The 17,779-nt window shown below is 38.1% G+C and overlaps 1 protein-coding gene across 2 annotated transcripts in view; it reads right to left on the bottom strand.

Moving 5' to 3' along the window:
• ZMAT1 (zinc finger, matrin-type 1) overlaps nucleotides 1-13,415 on the bottom strand; it is a 48,691-nt gene extending 35,276 nt beyond the window's left edge. For both annotated transcript variants that reach the window (XM_011954511.1, XM_011954513.1), the window contains exon 1: nucleotides 13,072-13,415. The gene's annotated coding sequence lies outside the window, so the exon portion shown is untranslated. The remainder of the gene's footprint in view (nucleotides 1-13,071) is intronic.
• Nucleotides 13,416-17,779: the final 4,364 nt, after the last annotated feature.

Raw genomic sequence — 17,779 nt, 5'->3', positions numbered from 1 at the left:
CCACCACGCCCGGCTAATTTTTTGTATTTTTAGTAGAGACGGGGTTTCACCGTGTTAGCCAGGATGGTCTCAATCTCCTGACCTCCTGATCCACCCTCCTCAGCCTCCCAAAGTGCTGGGATTACAGGTGTGAGCCACCACGCCCGCCCCTCTTTTTTTAATCAAATGGCATAATATTCCCAGGATTAAAATCTCAGTCATTTTTCTCCCCAGAAAATTACTGACTCATATCAATTCTAGCTTATAACATTTTTCAACATCTACCTTTTCCTTTTAATTCATAACACTACCTAGTTCAGACCCTCAGTGTCTTAGATATCCTATAGCTTTATTGTTATGTATTGAGCTTAGTTTCAAAGTATTATGGTAGATATTTTTGAGAGATAAGAAAGAACAAATATTTAATGAGAGCCTCTGTATGTCAAAAATGATAGATTATCCCTTTAGACCTTAAGACAAATATGCAAGGTAAGTGGCACATTTGCCTGAATGTTCAAAAATTTTGAAGAATAGAAAATTAGGATTCAGTGAAATCAAAATAACCTATCACATGTCATTTGGTTTAGCTGGAACTTAACTTTGCATTATCTTGACTCTTTTCATTATGCATACATAACTGTTCCACATGTTGGAAATGACAAACTACATGATGCAATTCCTAATTTCACGAAATTGACAATTTAGTAAGGAAGATGAGATGTGTATTGAAAGAACTATGATCCCAAGACCAACATGGTCTAAGTGTTATAAGACACAAGAAGGTAGAGTGTGCTACTGCTGAGGAATTTGCGGGGGGAAAAAGGTTTCTGGAGTGGAACAGATTTTGAGCTAAACTTTAAAAGATGTGTAAAATTCAAATAAAAAGAGTGGAATAAAAGTTATTTCAGGGGAGGCAAGGGTATGAAGGACAACAATGGAAAGCTTAGAATAAAGCCAAGTCATGATGGGCATCACAAGGGCATATGGACTTAATTCTGCATTCAACAGGAGCAAAGGAGTGACTTAAAATGGGTATATCAGGGGTCAGTTTCAGGCTTCAGGCTTGAACCAGAAGAAGGGCAGTGGGCACAGAATGGAAGGAAAAAACAGAAGAGGTATATCAAAACTAGAGAGTATTGAAGTTTGAGTTTAGAACTTGCTATGAATACAATAATCCTTTAGACCTATTACTTTTTTTTTTTTTTTTTTTTTTTTTGAGACAAGGTCTTACTCTTTACTTGGGCTGGAGTGTAGTGGCGCAATCATGGCTCATTGCAGCCTCCACCTCCTGGGTTAAGCGTTTCTCCCACCTCAGCCTCCCAAGTAGCTGGACTACAGGCACACACCACCATGCTCAGCTAATTTTTGTCTTTTTTGTAGAGATGGGGTTTCACTATGTTGCCTAGGCTGGTCTCAAACTCCTGGGCTGAATTGATCTGCTTGCCTCTGCCTCTGCCTCCCAATGTACTGCGACTACAGCTGTGAGCCCCTGTGCCCGGCCTAGATCTATTACATTTAAGCTTAGTAATGTTGTTCCTGATGCAAGAGATGGAGCTTTGACTTTACATCCAATAAATTCATCCACAATTGTCAGTAACAAATTCTCTTTGTGGGTGTAATAAAATGTGTTGATGCTCTGATTTCAGTAATTGAAAATTAAAATACATGAAAATATGAAATTATATAAGATATTGGAGTGATGATTCGCATTTACAATGTACTTAAAACGCACACTGTGAGTTCCGCAAGGAGAAAATAAAGGAAAAAAAAAGAAAAATTAAAATGTACTTAAAAGGATTTATCCAATTTTTTTCTAAGTCGCATGCTTTCCTCATTCAAACGGTTTATATCTACTTAAATATTCTGGAACAAATCCTAATGTAAAAATAATTATTAATCAGGGTTTTCTATCCCATCCACACACATAGCTTTTCAAAATCATACATACTGAATTAAAATCAAAGCATCTGTGGGTGGTTCAATTCATCCATAAGTGATTCTTATGATCAGTTAGCATGGGAATCGTTGCCCTACAGGACAGGCTTAGAATCTTACACATAATAGCTGTCCAATATCTATTTGGTGACTAAGTTGATTGATATAAAAGTCTTGTCATCTAGAATGGTACTTATCAAGCTAAATTACGCTTTAGTCTAACTTGAAGAGATTTTTGGAAAAAAAAAGATACATAAATGTACATCTTTTTTGCACTACTTCAAATCTACTTAATTCTCCGAAGTTGAGGCTAAATAATCTCTGCTTTTAGCCTATATTCGGACGTAATCTCTTAGCCAAACTAGTCATTTTGTTCAACCTTCTACCATGGTTGTTTTCAAGCCTAGCTGCACAGCAGAACCACCAATTAAAACATACCAGAGCCCAGGATCCACTCCAGACTAATTAATCAGAATCTCTGAGAGTGGTTCCCAGTCATATTTTACTATTTGTTTTGTTTCTTAAAGTTTCCCAGGTGATACAACAAGGGTAAGTGTAAACCTTCTTCTAAAATGACAATCCTTCAATATTTTAAGACACCTTTATTTATTTAGGACATATTTATTCTTCCTTCTCACTCCACTCTATTTTTGAATTAATCCTAGTATGTCATAATTTCTAATCCTTTTATTAGTTTGCTTAAATCCCTGCCACTCACAAGGTGTAACCTAAACACAATCACTTTAATACTGTAATAACAACAAATAAGTAAAATGGGACCACCTTTTTCACCCTGCTGTTAACTAGCTGTGTGACTAAGAACATATCACAGCCTTTCAGATTTGTGTTTCTACCTGACTTTATATGGGTTGATAGCGATCAATGACAAAATATATTTTAGATGGGAATACATACGGAAGCAAAATTTTGGTGGGGTACTTATTTTTTTAAATTGTGGTAAAATCCATGTAAAATTTACTATCTCAATCATTTTAAGTGTAGAGTTCAGTAGTATTAAGTATATTTAACTCCTTATTTTGAGTATTTATTTTCTATTAATGTAGTCTACAATAGCGTCATCATTTTTTGGTGGTCATATCATACTGCTGACTCATGCTCAGCTAACTTTAAATACATGGTTCTTTTTGATCTGGAACTGGTTAAACTATGTCCCTCTAGGACATAGTTATATAGATAGAAATTTTTCTGGCTCCCAAAACAGATCCAATATATACTTATATTTTTGAATTTAAGTTTTACCTTGTTAGAGTCAACCAATCATTTCCAGCCTTTCAAGATATTTTTGGATCTTCTAGAATCTGCCACCAGGAGGCTCATGGAAGGGGGGTTTCCACTGAGAACAAATTTATAAAATGGGTGTTCTTTACCAGAGGCTACTATATACTGCCAAATTCTCAGGTTGCATTTCCCCTAAATTTGACATGAACTTGATGATGTCTACTTTCTGAAAGTCATGCCTAAGGCTTGGACAGGTTAAGCAGTTTGCCCAAAGTCACACAGTTGATAAGTGTCAAAGGCAGGATTCAAATCTAAGTCTGCCCAAGATTTCCCTGAGAACTCGCTCTTAAAAAGGCTAGTCTCTGTTGTCCAGGCTGGAATGCAGTGGTGTGATCTTGGCTCAATGCAACCTCTGCCTCCCGGGTTCAAGTGATTCTTCTGCCTCAGCCTCCCGAGTAGCTGGGACTACAGGCATGCACCACCATGCCCGACTAATTTTTGTATTTTTAGTAGAGACAGGGTTTCATTATGTTGGCCAGGCTGGTCTTAAACTCCTGACCTCAGGTGATCCGCTTGCCTTGGCCTCCCGACGTGCTGGGATTACAGGCAAGGCTAATCTTAAAAAGAGACTTCATCTCCAGGCTTGACATATGTAAGAAACTTATGTCTGATTCACAAGAGATGCTAAATATTTCTTTTGATCGACCCGACCCCCAACCCCCACTATTTGAGACATGATTGTTGGACTCCCAGAAAAAAAATGACCAATAGCCAATTCTGGAAGTTGAGAGGAAACAGGTGACAATACAGATGTTTTTCAGCCTGTTTCAGGGTGACAGCTTAGAGGAAAGGTCAGCCTCAGGGAACAGATGTTAAATTAGAGGATAGGTGAGCAGATAATGTTGACTGTGAGGAAGATGACTGGGACAGGAACTAATGTTTACTGAGAACTCACTACCTGTCAGGAATAAAGGTGTTCTGGCAAAGAATTGGGACTTAGGAGCTGATTCTAGTAGAAATGGGAACCAAGGGATAGCTGAAAAAACTTGGGGGCATCTACCTCTCTTTTTGTTTCTTCTTTATACTCTCACCATGTCTTTTCTTTTCCTTAACTGATTAGAATATGAAATAAATCTATTTTTATTGGTTGGTTGTTAAGTGTGGGTTTATACTGATTCTTAATTCCAAAAGTAGTAAGAGTTGTAAAAAGTAGGATGAGAGAGACTGCATTAGTTTTCACCCTGCTATTAACTAGCTGTGTGACTAAGAACGTATCACGGCCTTTCAGATTTCTGTTTCTACCTCCCTTTATATGGGTTAATGGTGATCAATGAAAAAATGTATTTTAGATAGGAATATATACAGAAGGAAAATTTTGGTGGGGTACTTACAGAGGACCCAAATACCTTAGCTGCTTCCAAATACGAAGCACAGAAGATGATTTAAAGTTTTAAGCAGGTATACAGTTAATACAAACCTTTAAAGGCCTAAAAAATCAAAGGGTCCCAATATTTCTTCTCCTACTCCTCCATTATTTTTATTTTCTTGTCTATGTCCTAACCCTAAAGCTGGTTCTCTCAAAAATATCTCTTTGTAAAAATCCATGAGGCATTTCTACTACCAAGTGTAATATTTTAATAACTGTAACTAGAATTAAAAAGAAATTTTTTTGCAAAATTAATATTTTGGTTATGATTTAGGTATAATAGTGAGTTTTCCCCAATGATAAATGTAAAAAATTCGTGGCAGATGGTCTTTTATCTTTCAATCTAATTAAGTAAGAAATTAGGAGAGCTAGGGTTAAAAATATAAACAGATTACACATTAGAATATCAAATGACAATATGCTGAATGTTGTGAAGTATGATTTAAAGTCACATCTGGAAAAAATACACTTCTTTGAACATGGTACAGTAAATACTTCCTGGTTAATTTTAGGCATATTTTTTCAATATTTCTAGCCTAGAAGTTTTCAAGTGTTCTTCATTTCCTGGTACATTTGAATTTTTTTTTTTTTTGAGACGGAGTCTCGCTCTGTCGCCCAGGCTGGAGTGCAGTGGCCGGATCTCAGCTCACTGCAAGCTCCGCCTCCTGGGTTCACGCCATTCTCCTGCCTCAGCCTCTCGAGTAGCTGGGACTACAGGCGCCCGCCACCTCGCCTGGCTAGTTTTTTGTATTTTTTAGTAGAGACGGGGTTTCACCGGGTTAGCCAGAATGGTCTCGATCTCCTGACCTCGTGATCCGCCCGTCTTGGCCTCCCAAAGTGCTGGGATTACAGGCTTGAGCCACCGCGCCCGGCCTTGAATTTTTTTATGCTACTATAAACTTGGAAAAGAGATATGGATAGAGAAGCAAGTTTTTTTTGTTTGTGTTTTGAGACAAAGTCTCACTCTGCCACCTAGGCTGGAGTGCAGTGGTACAATCTTGGCTCACTGCAACCTCTGCCTCCCGAGTTCAAGTGATTCTCCTGCCTCAGCCTCCCGAGTAGCTGGGATCAAGGCATGCGCCACTGTGCCCGGCTAATTTTTGTAATCTTAGTAGAGATGGGGTTTCATCATGTTGGCCACGCTGGTCTCAAACTCCTGACCTCAGGTGATCCGCTCACCTCGACCTCCCAAAGTGCTGGGATTACAGGCGTGAGCCACTGTGCCCAACCGAGGAGCAAGATTTTATAATCAGAATCAAAGCCTACTTATTGAAACTTGGTATTGAGATCTTAATGACACAAAGGCATGCTCTCAAATATGGACTGGAATATACCGTCTTTAAAATATACAAGAATTTCTGATGCTGATATCATTTATTTCTATTTTAACATGAAACAAAAGCAACGGGGAATAAGGAAGTACTATCAAAAACTAGGTTCAAAATGGGAAGATAACCTATATCTGATAATGAAATAAGGGTTTAAAAATAATAGGATGTGGAAAAGATAAGATAAAACCAATGTTTACTAGATGGTCCCATTTATACTCAGGGTATAAGAGGGTAAAATTGCTTTGCAATGCTGTGCTTTGTGGTAATAAGAAACTATTCAAGTTGCCAACTGTTAACAAATTAAGCATAACTTTTAAATATATATTACTTTCCAGAAACTAAATACATCAGAAAGTTCTTCAGAGTGGAGAAATACGGTCATATAACAAAACTATGACCTCTATGTACAGAGTTTCAATTTGGGATGATGAAAAAGTTCTGGAGATGGAGAGTGGTGAAGCTTGTTTGACAATGTAAATGTACTTAATGCCACTGAATTTCACACTTAAAATGGCAAAGTTTATGGTGTTCATATTTTACCACAATGAAACATAAAATAAAATATTGAAAAAAATAAAAGACAAAAGCATCTGAATCGCTGCATGAAGGACAGCTGCCCTGTAGAGTCAACCTGCTGCTCAGAGGAAACTGCATGAGCAAGTGATGGTTGTTTTGCAACCATGACATAAGCAATCCACTTCTGAATAACATTTATGATGATTATTTGAAATGAAATGGTAGTTTTGTGACAAATTATTAATGGGATCTGATCAGAGAACTCATATATTCCATGTAATGTATTTGATTACATTTAAGTGTGCCTTCAGCAATTGGTGGGAGAATGAGTAAACTCCAATTTTCTATAAATAAGAGTGTTTTTCTTCTTCATTTCCCTCTTACAAGAAATGTTTTCATGACCTAAGAAAATAAATATTTCATAATAATTTGTAATGGGGAGAAAAACTATGACCTACAGCACTGGGATGTAGGAAAAAATAAGTAAGAGTTCTGAGTTGGTCAAATAGATTCAAATCCCATCTTTACCCACAACTATATAGCCTTGAGCAAATTATGTAACCACTATGGACCGTTTTTTATTTCACCCAAAAAGTACAGAAATACAATGTGTAATTTTTAATTCTAGGATTTAGTGAATGTTAAATGAAATAATTTTTAAAATGTTCAACACATGTAGGCACTTGATAAAGTATGCTTGTTCACTAACCCAGAAGCTTTGAACTTTTTACTTAATATTATACATACTCATTTTATTTAGACCCGAGTTATTTTAGAGGTCATCCAGTTCATGGTTTCTCAAACTCGGCACTATTGTCACTTTGGGCCAGATAATTCATTGTTGTGAGGAGCCTGTCCTATACATTGTAGGATATTTGGCAGCATCTTTGGCCTCTGCCAATCACATGCCAGTAGCATTCCATAGTTGTGACAACCAAAAATATCTCCAGACAATGTCAAATATCCCCTGTAAGGCAAAACTGCCTCCAGTTTAGAACCAATCTAGTCTAATGTCATCATTTCATAAATAAGGAAGCTAAGGCCCAGAGAGGTAATAGGAATTAAAGAACTGAGGGAGGTAAAATGTAAAACATATGATTTGAGACTCAGGTGGATTTGGTCTATTAAAAAAATTCTAGTAGTCTGAGAAGAGACAATAGTAATAGCAGAGGGATGTTCTTAAGTCAATAAAATGCAATTAGGAGTACTAACAGCTCACGTTCTACAGACTTGGGCATTACTAAAATTCCTTATGTTGATATAAAATACTCAATTCACTTTGTACCAGACTATCTGCCTTCAACGATATAAAAAGCAAAGAGGTTGACTTGACAGAAACTTACTTTTTGGCTACTTTTGTTGGATTGGGCCTACTCCAAACAGCAGCACTATTATGTGAAAGTAAAGTAACATTAACTTCTGCATTCACAAGTGCAGCTGAGTGTGAAATCCAAATGATCATATTTGAAACTTTCTCCTAATTAATGCTACTACATAACAACAGGCAATTTAAGATGAAATGCATTTTTATGACAAAAATAAAACATTTATGGCTTGAGTAAAAATAATGAATTTGGTCCACCCGTGCTTACGGAATTATAAACCATGTAGAATCTCTGAGGAAAGGAACCAGAAAATTACCATATTTCTTCAGTTCCGGGCAAGAGAACTCTCTGTTCATTCCAATTAAATGTTCTTTGTTAATCCCCAAGTTTAAGCTATTCAAATTAGGTGACTCTATTTTAGATATAACTGGCTATATTTAATAAAATGAGTCTCACTTGCATTTGTTAAATGACAATTAGGTTGAGTTGCACAAAACCCCAAATTTCCTCTTCAGGATAACCTGTCAGATGTTTATGGGAAAAACTTGCTATTAGATGTTTTAATGCTTTGCTGAAGTGGGAAGTTCACAGGCCAATTGATCTTGATGCAAAAACATCTAGCATTGTAAAGGATTCGTTGTATATCCTATTTTAATAAAGTAACAAAAATGGAGCAAACTTCTGGACTGACTGCAATATCATAAACATAAATCTCATTCTCAATCACAGATTTAAAGTCAGGCATTAAAAAATCTGAGAAATAATCATTTTAATTGTGCAAAGAGCACATGTGCGATATTCTCCATGATTACACTTTTAGAGATAAACTCCCTCAAGCATTCTTGATTAAATATAATTTTTTAAAAAAACTGACTTTCCCTTTGCAATCTTTTAATACCATCAGAATCTTAGAAAAGAACGAGCAGAGCACAGCACTAAGTTATAGGAGACTGGGGGAACTGAGTTAACTTACACAAAATGTTTTAACTCTTTTACCCCTAAAGGTCACACTCTGTTTAAGGAGTTTTCATGAATAATAGCTGTGGTAGAAATGCAGATCTGTACCTATCAGCATGATGACCACTCACAGCTATAATGCTATCTAGTGTCCTTAGTTTTTCAGTTTATAAGATTAACACCTGACTTATGAGTTTGCCAAGTTTTAGCTACTTTACACAGTTATCACAATCAAACAAATAATGAAGGGTTTCCCATGGCATGTTAACAATTACAAATTACAACAGAATTAACAAAATAATTGGGAGTACTAGTTATATGTTTAACATTTACATTGTCTTTATTTAAACCAAGTCCTCTACCTTCATAATCATAAGCACTTTGTGGCTAGCCAGCTCAGGGTTCATGCTTGTGAAGTCAGAAACTGAATTAAGGTACTGTGTAAATCCATTAATACACTCGATCACGTGACAGCTATTTTGCATCAGAAAGCCACCAAATACATGGCATTCATTCCAACAGGTTAGTAAATGTGAATGAATCTGCAAGGCTGGTTTCAGATGGGAAAGAATCAAAGCTTTTATCCTAACCGATATGTAATAAATATAGTAGGGGGTATGCTTAAGTTAGTCTTTAAAACAAGCTTAGTTAGTATTTTCACACACTGAAATCTAACAGAGGGTCAGAAACAAACAAATAATAATTTACCTCTCTCCAGACATCTCAACCTGCCAAATGCAGAGAATTAAAAACTAATTCTGTAACAGTTTACTATTCTTCCCTCACATCAACACTAGATTTACAGTATAATTTGCTTTACTGTGCCTGTAGTATATATTATGAGCTACAGAGTACAGATTTATAATAAACAATGGAATGGTCCTGTGGCTCAGGATTCTGACTAGTAACATTTAAAACTGCATTCCTTCCCTTATTTAAGTATTTTCTAATTTTACTATCAAGCACTATTACTGAGTTGCTTAGTATAGCTGTGTTTGTCCGTATATCCTTAACACTAAGCATAGTGCCTGGCACACACACATAGAGGTGTTCAATAAAAAATTCCTGAATACATGAAAGGTTACCCACTAGATTTTCTTTTTCTTTCCTTTTTTTTTTTTTTTTTTTGAGATGGAGCCTCGCTCTGTTGCCCAGGCTGGAGTTCAGCGGCGCGATCTCCACTGCAACCTCCCCCTCCCGGCTTCAAGTGATTCTTCTGCCTCAGTCTCCAGAGTAGCTGTGACTATACGCGTGTGCCACCATGCCCGGCTAATTTTTTGTATTTTTAGTAGAGATGGGGTTTCACCATGTTAGCCAGGATGGCCTCCATCTCCTGACCTCGTGATCTGCCCGCCTCGGCCTCCCAAAGAGCTGGGATTACAGGCGTGAGCCTCCGCGCCCAGCCTACCCACTAGATTTTCTTATGGTGGACTTAACTATCATTTGACTTGAAACTTTACTGAATAATATGGAGACAAATGATAGTCTTGTTAGGTAATTGCTACACAAACGGATTAATAGCTAAATAAAAAGCCAGAAGGTCTTCCAATCTAAAACAGGATGCATTTGATATATTTTTTCTTAAAAGGAAGAGGTAAATAAGCAAGAATTTTTTTTTTACTATGAATATACCAGAATGTTATTGTTGTGTGAAAATTCATTTTTGAGCCATTAAACATTTTTGAAAAATGAAAGATGAAGTGTCCCACAAAATCTCATAATTCCCTTTACTGTGAATTCTGAGTGTATATGTGTCTTTTCACATGGCATTTCTTTTCTTTCTTTGTTCTATTTCTAGGTTTACTGCTCAATGTCCCATCTGTAATCTTTGAAAGCTTCTAATATTCCCTGTTTGCTAGTTTCTAATGTCCAGACATTTGTTCATTATTCACCCCAAGACAGATGAAATCCTCAAGAATAACAGCTACAGTTCAAAATGGATCAGCAAATGCTTTTCCAAACCACTTTTAATCATCTTATAACGAGTGGACTTGCAATAATTGAATCTTGACAATTCTTTGACATCTTTTAGAGCAATCTCTTAACTAGGATTTAAGCAAAAGATAATGGTACACCACGAAGTAACATTTTCCTTTCTTCTCCTTTATCCACCATCATAATTGACAACCATTTATGGCCTTTATATACATATAAACAAAAATATTTTGAGGCCTAATAGTGTTTGGAACAGTGCAATATATGAAATGTTTGCCATTTGTTAAGTGAAAAGGTGAGAGAATTGTAGTTTGGACTGAATAGTGAATGAAGGACATTTAGCTAAAATGAAATGGTAAGAGATAATTTTTAGGTTAACAGTTATATTTGGTTTTGCACATGCCAGTACATTTTCTCAACACTAACTCAACATAGATCTCATTATTCACTGAATGTCAGGTGGTAACTATCAGAACGGGTTTCTTACGATTTATGAGTTACTGTTCTAGTGCACAGCCATGGAAATGTCATTGAAAGAATATCAATTCAGAAATGCAAAATCATGGTTGATACTTTCAGATCTGAAACCAACCCTCGGAGTGTGGGTAGTTTTATTCCCTTACTTCAAAAATGTCAAAACCCAAATCGAGGGGGCATGGGGCCTATTCAGGGTCACAAAGTCCAGTGAATTAATTAGCAATGAACCTACGTTAACTGCATCACACTCCTATGCCAGGGTGCTCCTCATTTTACTGCCTCGCAATAATATAGGTAAGGTATTGCTCCTACTTTATGAAATTAGCTCTCTGAAAGCCTTTACTATTTGCATATATTCAAAGATACTGCAAACAAACCACTTACACCACGAGGCAAAAAGCCATTTTTTTTTTCCATGAGATACTGGTCTTAAACCTTACTGTGAGCAGACGATGAGAGCCAAATTGAATTGTGATCTTGATGCCTATAAAACTGCTCTTGCCTACTAGGTGGTTATGGACATAAAGGTTGATATAAAAATTTTAAATCCAGATTTCATGTTTCCATCCACTGAGGCTGAATGAAGACACTAAATGGAGTCTTTCAAAGGTTGACTTTAGTAAGAGAGTTGATAAATAAAACATTACAGTGTACTTCTAACTTCCATATTTAATAAGTGGCATTTATGTAATGTGCCTATACAAATATTGTAAGGGATTTTTTTTTTCTACTTTGCCATTCCTCCAAAGTGAAAGGTGTGAAAGGTTATGGAATAGCACATAGGGATATATCATTGAAGAATGTGAAGAAGAGATTTTTATGGGATAATTTTAATGGGATATCTTCCTAAGAAAAAGGAATTTATTTTCCTCTATTTTGGTGTCCACATCTTTCACTTTGGAGGCAAGTTAGCAACATAAGGTAACACAGCAAATTCTGGAAATTACGAAATTTACGATGGCAAAATGCTTTACTGGGGTGCTCTGCAGTGGAATGGTCTCCATCAGCTAAGAACATTTCCCAAACTGCTTTAAAACACATTTCAATGGCAAATTTTACAGTTTGCTATTAGTAGGCTGTTTACAAGTATACAGATATTTTGTGTGAATACCGCTTATATTGATACAGTCAAGAAATATCCTTTTATGTTAGGAGTAATATGTGTTGGTAGGTACAACAGAACTTATTAAAAGCCAAACCACCTTAAAGATGGACCTGTAAACCTTGCTTTACCAGGTCACATTCTCAAATAGCCAAAGAAAACTCTCCGAAGTGATTCCTGAAATCTGTACTTCTGTCACACTCTCTTCCTCTTTCCCTAGTAGAGTCCCCTCCACCAGACCTTACCTTCCTAAAATCCGACAGATCTTTTAAACCTATACACTTCTAACCTGCCCAAATTTCTAACGCCATCTCTCTGTAAATATTCTGCCTCAAGTTTCTACACTGCAGGACGTTGAACACCAAAAGGGGGTTTACTCCCCCTTATTTCTTTGGTATTTCCTCTTTTATCTCCGCCCGTTTCTCCATCGGTCCCCCTTCCCTTATCCTTGACCCTCTTGGCCCACAGCACTTCTACCTTGCCTTCTCTTCCAAATCACACTTCAACTTCCTACAGCACACTAAGGTGTCCTGGCTGGAAGATAAATTATGTGGTATTTTTTTTTCCCTTCAAACTCCTGCTTCGTGACTACCTGCAATTCTTTTGCCTGGGGTCCCCCATCCTTTACAGGTGGGAGAGGTAGGGAAGGTCCTCTCTGCTTCAGTCCATCTTGCACACTCGGGGCTAATACGGCAGGGCAGGGCGGGGCGGGGCGAGCTTGGCCTTTACTGCGCCACGGCAGGTGGGGGGTGGGGCAGTGGCGAACCGCGCCCAGCCCGATCTCGCACGGGCTGAAGAGAGGCAGCGAAGGAGATGGGGCCGCCCCCGCACCCCGGGACGGGAACTCACCTTCTCTGAGGCAAGGGCGGGTGTCTACTTTAAAACTACTGCCCCCCCTCCCCGCCGCCGCCATAGTGGAGCAGCCAAAGCCGCCGCCGCCGCCGTCGCCACAGCCACCGGCAGGCTGGCAGGCAGGGGCGGAGGTGGCGGAGGAGGCAGGAACAATTACTGCCGCCGCCGCCGCCGCCGCCGCCTCGCAGGCGGTGTAGGAGGAGGAGGAGGCGGCAGAGACGGTAGCTTCCTGAGGGGAAGACTCCGCCGCCAGCGGGGTGACTGTGCTCGGCGCCGCGGCCATCGCAGCGAGGCGCGCGGACAATTGCACTTGCGTCTGGATTCCGTTAAGCTCCTTTAGCCCCACCTTCTGTTAGCCCCACCCCCTTTGTCCCTCTTTTCAACGCTTCAGCTCGAGCCTCGTTCTCGCTCCTCAGTCCACCAATCGGAGAGCTTTAGAGCCGCCGGCCGTTTCCCCCGCCCCCACTGCCTTGCGTCACCCCACCTCTCTTTGGAGGGGAAGCAATGACGGCCAAGGGCAAAGGGCAAAAAGCGCGGGATGTAAAAGCACGTGGGCTTCACACAGTGAGGCTTCTTTGGAGAGCTAATCTAAAACCAATTTAAGAGGAAAAAGTGTCTGAAAACCTATTGATTCCACCTCCAAAATATCTCTGCAATATATCTTCACCTGGCTTTTTTTCTCTTTTCTTTTCTTTTCTTTCTTTTTTCTTTTCTTTTCTTTTTTTTTTTTTTTTGAGGCAGAGTCTTGCTCTGTAGCCCAGGCTGTAGTGCAGTGGTGCGACCTCACTCATTGCTATCTCTGCCTCCCGGGTCCTGGTTCAAGCAATTTGGCCTCAGCCTCCCGAGTAGCTGGGATTACAGGCATGTGCCACCATGCCCAGCTAATTTTTGTATTTTTAGTAGAGATGGGGTTTCACTATGTTGGCCAGGCTAGTTTTGAATTCCTGACCTCGTGATCCACCTGCTTCGGCCTCCCAAAGTGCTGGGGATTACAGGCATGAGCCACCACGCCCAGCCCCTGGCTTTCTTAAAGCACTTAGTACAGAGAATAGAACAGAATCTTTCGTTCTGACATTGTTTTCCTGGCCTCTAAAAGGACTGCTTATCTATCGATCTGCCCATCTTAATTACAATAAATTCCTGTGAATTCAGCACCCAATAGAAGAACTGGAATGTTACTGATAATTTAAATTACATCTTGTCCCCCAACCTCCCCTCTCAAAGAAACCAATATCCTGATTTATATATCTTATTTCTTTGCATTTTAATATGTATTCTTGTCACATAGATATGTGCCTAAATAGTGTTGATTAGTTTTGATTATTTTCACAAACATTTATATCTTTTTCTAGGTGGCATTCAGGGACTTGTTTCTGCTTTTTTTTCCCTCAACCAATACTCCCACCTCAGCCTCTGGAGTAGCTGGGATTACAGGAAGGAGCCACCATGCTTGGCCTGGAACTTGTTTCTTTCACGCAACATTCTGTTTCTAAGATTCGTCTGTTGTTGCTTGTAGCTGTAGTTATTCACTGTCGATGCTGTAGAATGTTTCACCCTTTTCCTTATTGATGGGCACACCTCCTGGTGCATTTGTGCAAGTCTCCCTTAAGTATTTTCTCCTTTCCAGTCTTACATCCATTGCTGTATTTCAAGTACTCATGATGTATGGTCAGCAGTATGGCATCTACCCCACTGGTCTTCTTTCCTCTGATCTCAATCCCTGCAATCTATTACCATATTGTCAGTCATCACTGGCTGTCCAATGCTTATTGGACAAAGTCAAAAGACACAGTTTTGCACTATTAGTGTCCCCATTCACCTCTTTGACCTCATCTCTTTCCACTGTCCCCATCTCTCCCCTCTGCTTTTACTCTGATTTAGCAATCCCTAAGTCTTCTTAGATTCCTGAGAAGACCATGTTATTTCATGATGTAATGTTATTGTATATGTTCTCTCTTCCTGAAACACCTTTTTCCCCACATTAGGCACTTGCCTAATGAAATCCTATACACCCTTAGAAATCCAGACAACACCTCACCTCACCAGGTAACCTGTTCTGTCCCTCCTTAGAGTTAATTTCACCTTTTGTGCTACACCTATATCTGGTGCATTTTTTTTATTGTAATGAATTATATACTTTGTACTTCTCAATAACCTGGGACCATTTGAGACAAAAGACAGTGTCTTGTTTTCGATGACTCATGCTCCAGGCCAGTAAAGTCCTAGGACAGAAGTTGAAAGGTAGGGATCCCTAGGTCCAGGTCTCTAAGTCCCTAGATCTGGCTTATGATATGTTTTCTTCTACATACACAATTGTTTATTCATGTCCTCATCAACATTTGAAAGGGATATTTCATGCAAAATAAAAGTCTTTTAACAACACGAAGATTTGGCAGTACTGGTTGTGCATTCCTGAATGGCTACAGTTGGCTAGAACTGAGTAACCAATTAGAGAGACTTGGAGTGCTGGGCTCTTAAGCACTTATCTTTATGTTGTTTTTTGTGGTTCAATAATTTACCCAAGATTACCTGAGTCAATGGGTAGCTTCTCTAGTCTTCTATCTTGTCCTTATGTAAGTTAGATCAAATTTTACTTGTCAAGGAAATTACTGGATAAGCTAGACACAAGAAATAATCTGCTCAAATAGCTAGTAGGACAAGGCAAGCATACAAATGGGGTGTGATTTTATTCCTTCTGATATGGAGGGATCTCTCAAAAACATTGTTTTTTGAAATATGAATCACAGTCCACTTATGTAAGAAATATTCAATCAGAATCTCTGGAGGAGTGGGCATCACTCAAGATTCAGTCAGCAAAAAAGAAACTACACTAGGTATTTCAAACAGAAAATATTTAATGTAGAATATCAGGTACTTAAAAGAATCAGAAAGGTTAAAGAAGTAAAATCCAGGAGACTTACGCAGATAAGGTTATCTGGCAGTTGGAAGCTTTTTCATCCTCGTCTGTGTTCTCTCCTTTGTTGCAGAAGCTGGATTCCTATGAATTACATTTCCTAAACTTCTTGCCAGCAGGATATGGTTTAGGTATCACCAATGCTATGTATTTGTATGATATTTTTTAAATAGAAAGGAAATAAAAACCGTTCTTTATGTGGAATCTGGCAGATATAAAACAAATTTTTTCATGGTCCTAGCATTCTTCTGTAAGTCTGTACTCAAAGACTTTGGAGGATCTGTGAGATTAGCAGTGGTTTTCTTCAGTTCCCTGACCTCTGTCTGACAGTAACAACTATATCAGTCAACAAATATATATTAAATTATGGAATTATTTTGTCCTTAGGATCCATGGAAAATTCTGTCTCTGCCATTTTAACAGTAAAAAGAAGTGGTAGGACTATACACAAAATAAAATAAAATTATTAATTTTCTCCCCATCCTTCAACTGCATTTGGTGACGTGCCATAACATGAAAATGCCACCAAACCTCAGTCATGCACTGTGACAATAAGCACACACTTCCTTTTCCTCCTCTTACACTTATCATTGCTCTCTATGACAGTAATGTTGTTAAGTGAATGCCAACGTAATTTATCTCACAGGAAAGAGGAGGTGGAATATAGCAGAGAGTAGCAATTGAGGAAAGCCTGCTATGGGCCAGACGTTTCCTAGAATTACCCAGTCTTCTCACAACAGTGATGTTATATTGGGCTCATTAATTCCATTTAAAAATGCAAAACTCAGTCTCATGAGTGTAAATAACTTCTCCATGGTTCTTTACTTATTGATTAAAATGGTCTGTTTATATCATTGACCCACAGGGAGGAGACTGTATTAACTGAAATGAATTTCAACTGCCAATCTCCCAAATCATAGAAAGGAAACAAGGGCGGGATTAGGGGAGGGAAGTTGGGTGTAAGGTAGGGGTAGAGGTGCTAAAAAGAAATAAAAAAGAATATTTTTGCATATGTGAGAAATCAGCAAAAAACAAAAGTATACCAGTGGTCATTTCACTATATTTATAGTGAAATATAATATACCTCATTTGGAATAATATGGGGAAATTGAAAAGCCATTATCAACAAACACAATGCATTTAAAGGCATCAGAAAATGGGAGAAATAATCCAAACAGAATTTAATAGCATATAAGTAATATGACTGACATAGGAATGAATCTGACCAGGTATAATAGTAATGTTTAATTTTATTAACAAATGATTCAAAAGAGAGAAGCAATGGCAAACATCCACAGTTGTTCAACAGTACTAAAATTAAAGACAAATAAAAAGATACATTGAGATATACAAATAATCACCTCCCAAAGACACTACCACTTAATACTATTACATTAACACTTAAGTTTCAACATATGAATTTTGGGGGACATTCGGACAATAGCAGTATGTGTAATGTGACTCAATTTTGAACAAAAACGTATTTGCACATATGAACATATAGCTTTTGAATTATATATAAACACACATAAAATATATCTGGAAAGTATGTATGAAAATACTATGAGTAGATAGCCTGTGGTAAGTCAGGCTTAAGATGAAACTATAAGCTAATTAATGCATGTATTTCCCCATTGTTTCAGGAGTAATAGTGATAGATAAAATTACAATAGTATAGGATGTACCTGGTTAGGAATGGAAGTTATAGAAATTTATCTTTATTGATATGAAATGTTGTCAAACATATATACATATATATTTAAATGAAAAGGAAGTTATACAGAACTTTTG

Source organism: Colobus angolensis, unplaced genomic scaffold (assembly GCF_000951035.1).
Source record: "Colobus angolensis palliatus isolate OR3802 unplaced genomic scaffold, Cang.pa_1.0 Scaffold385, whole genome shotgun sequence".
Lineage (NCBI taxonomy): Eukaryota > Metazoa > Chordata > Mammalia > Primates > Cercopithecidae > Colobus > Colobus angolensis.
Note: the sequence above shows the minus strand (reverse complement) of the source record. Positions and strands in the feature narration are given on the sequence as shown.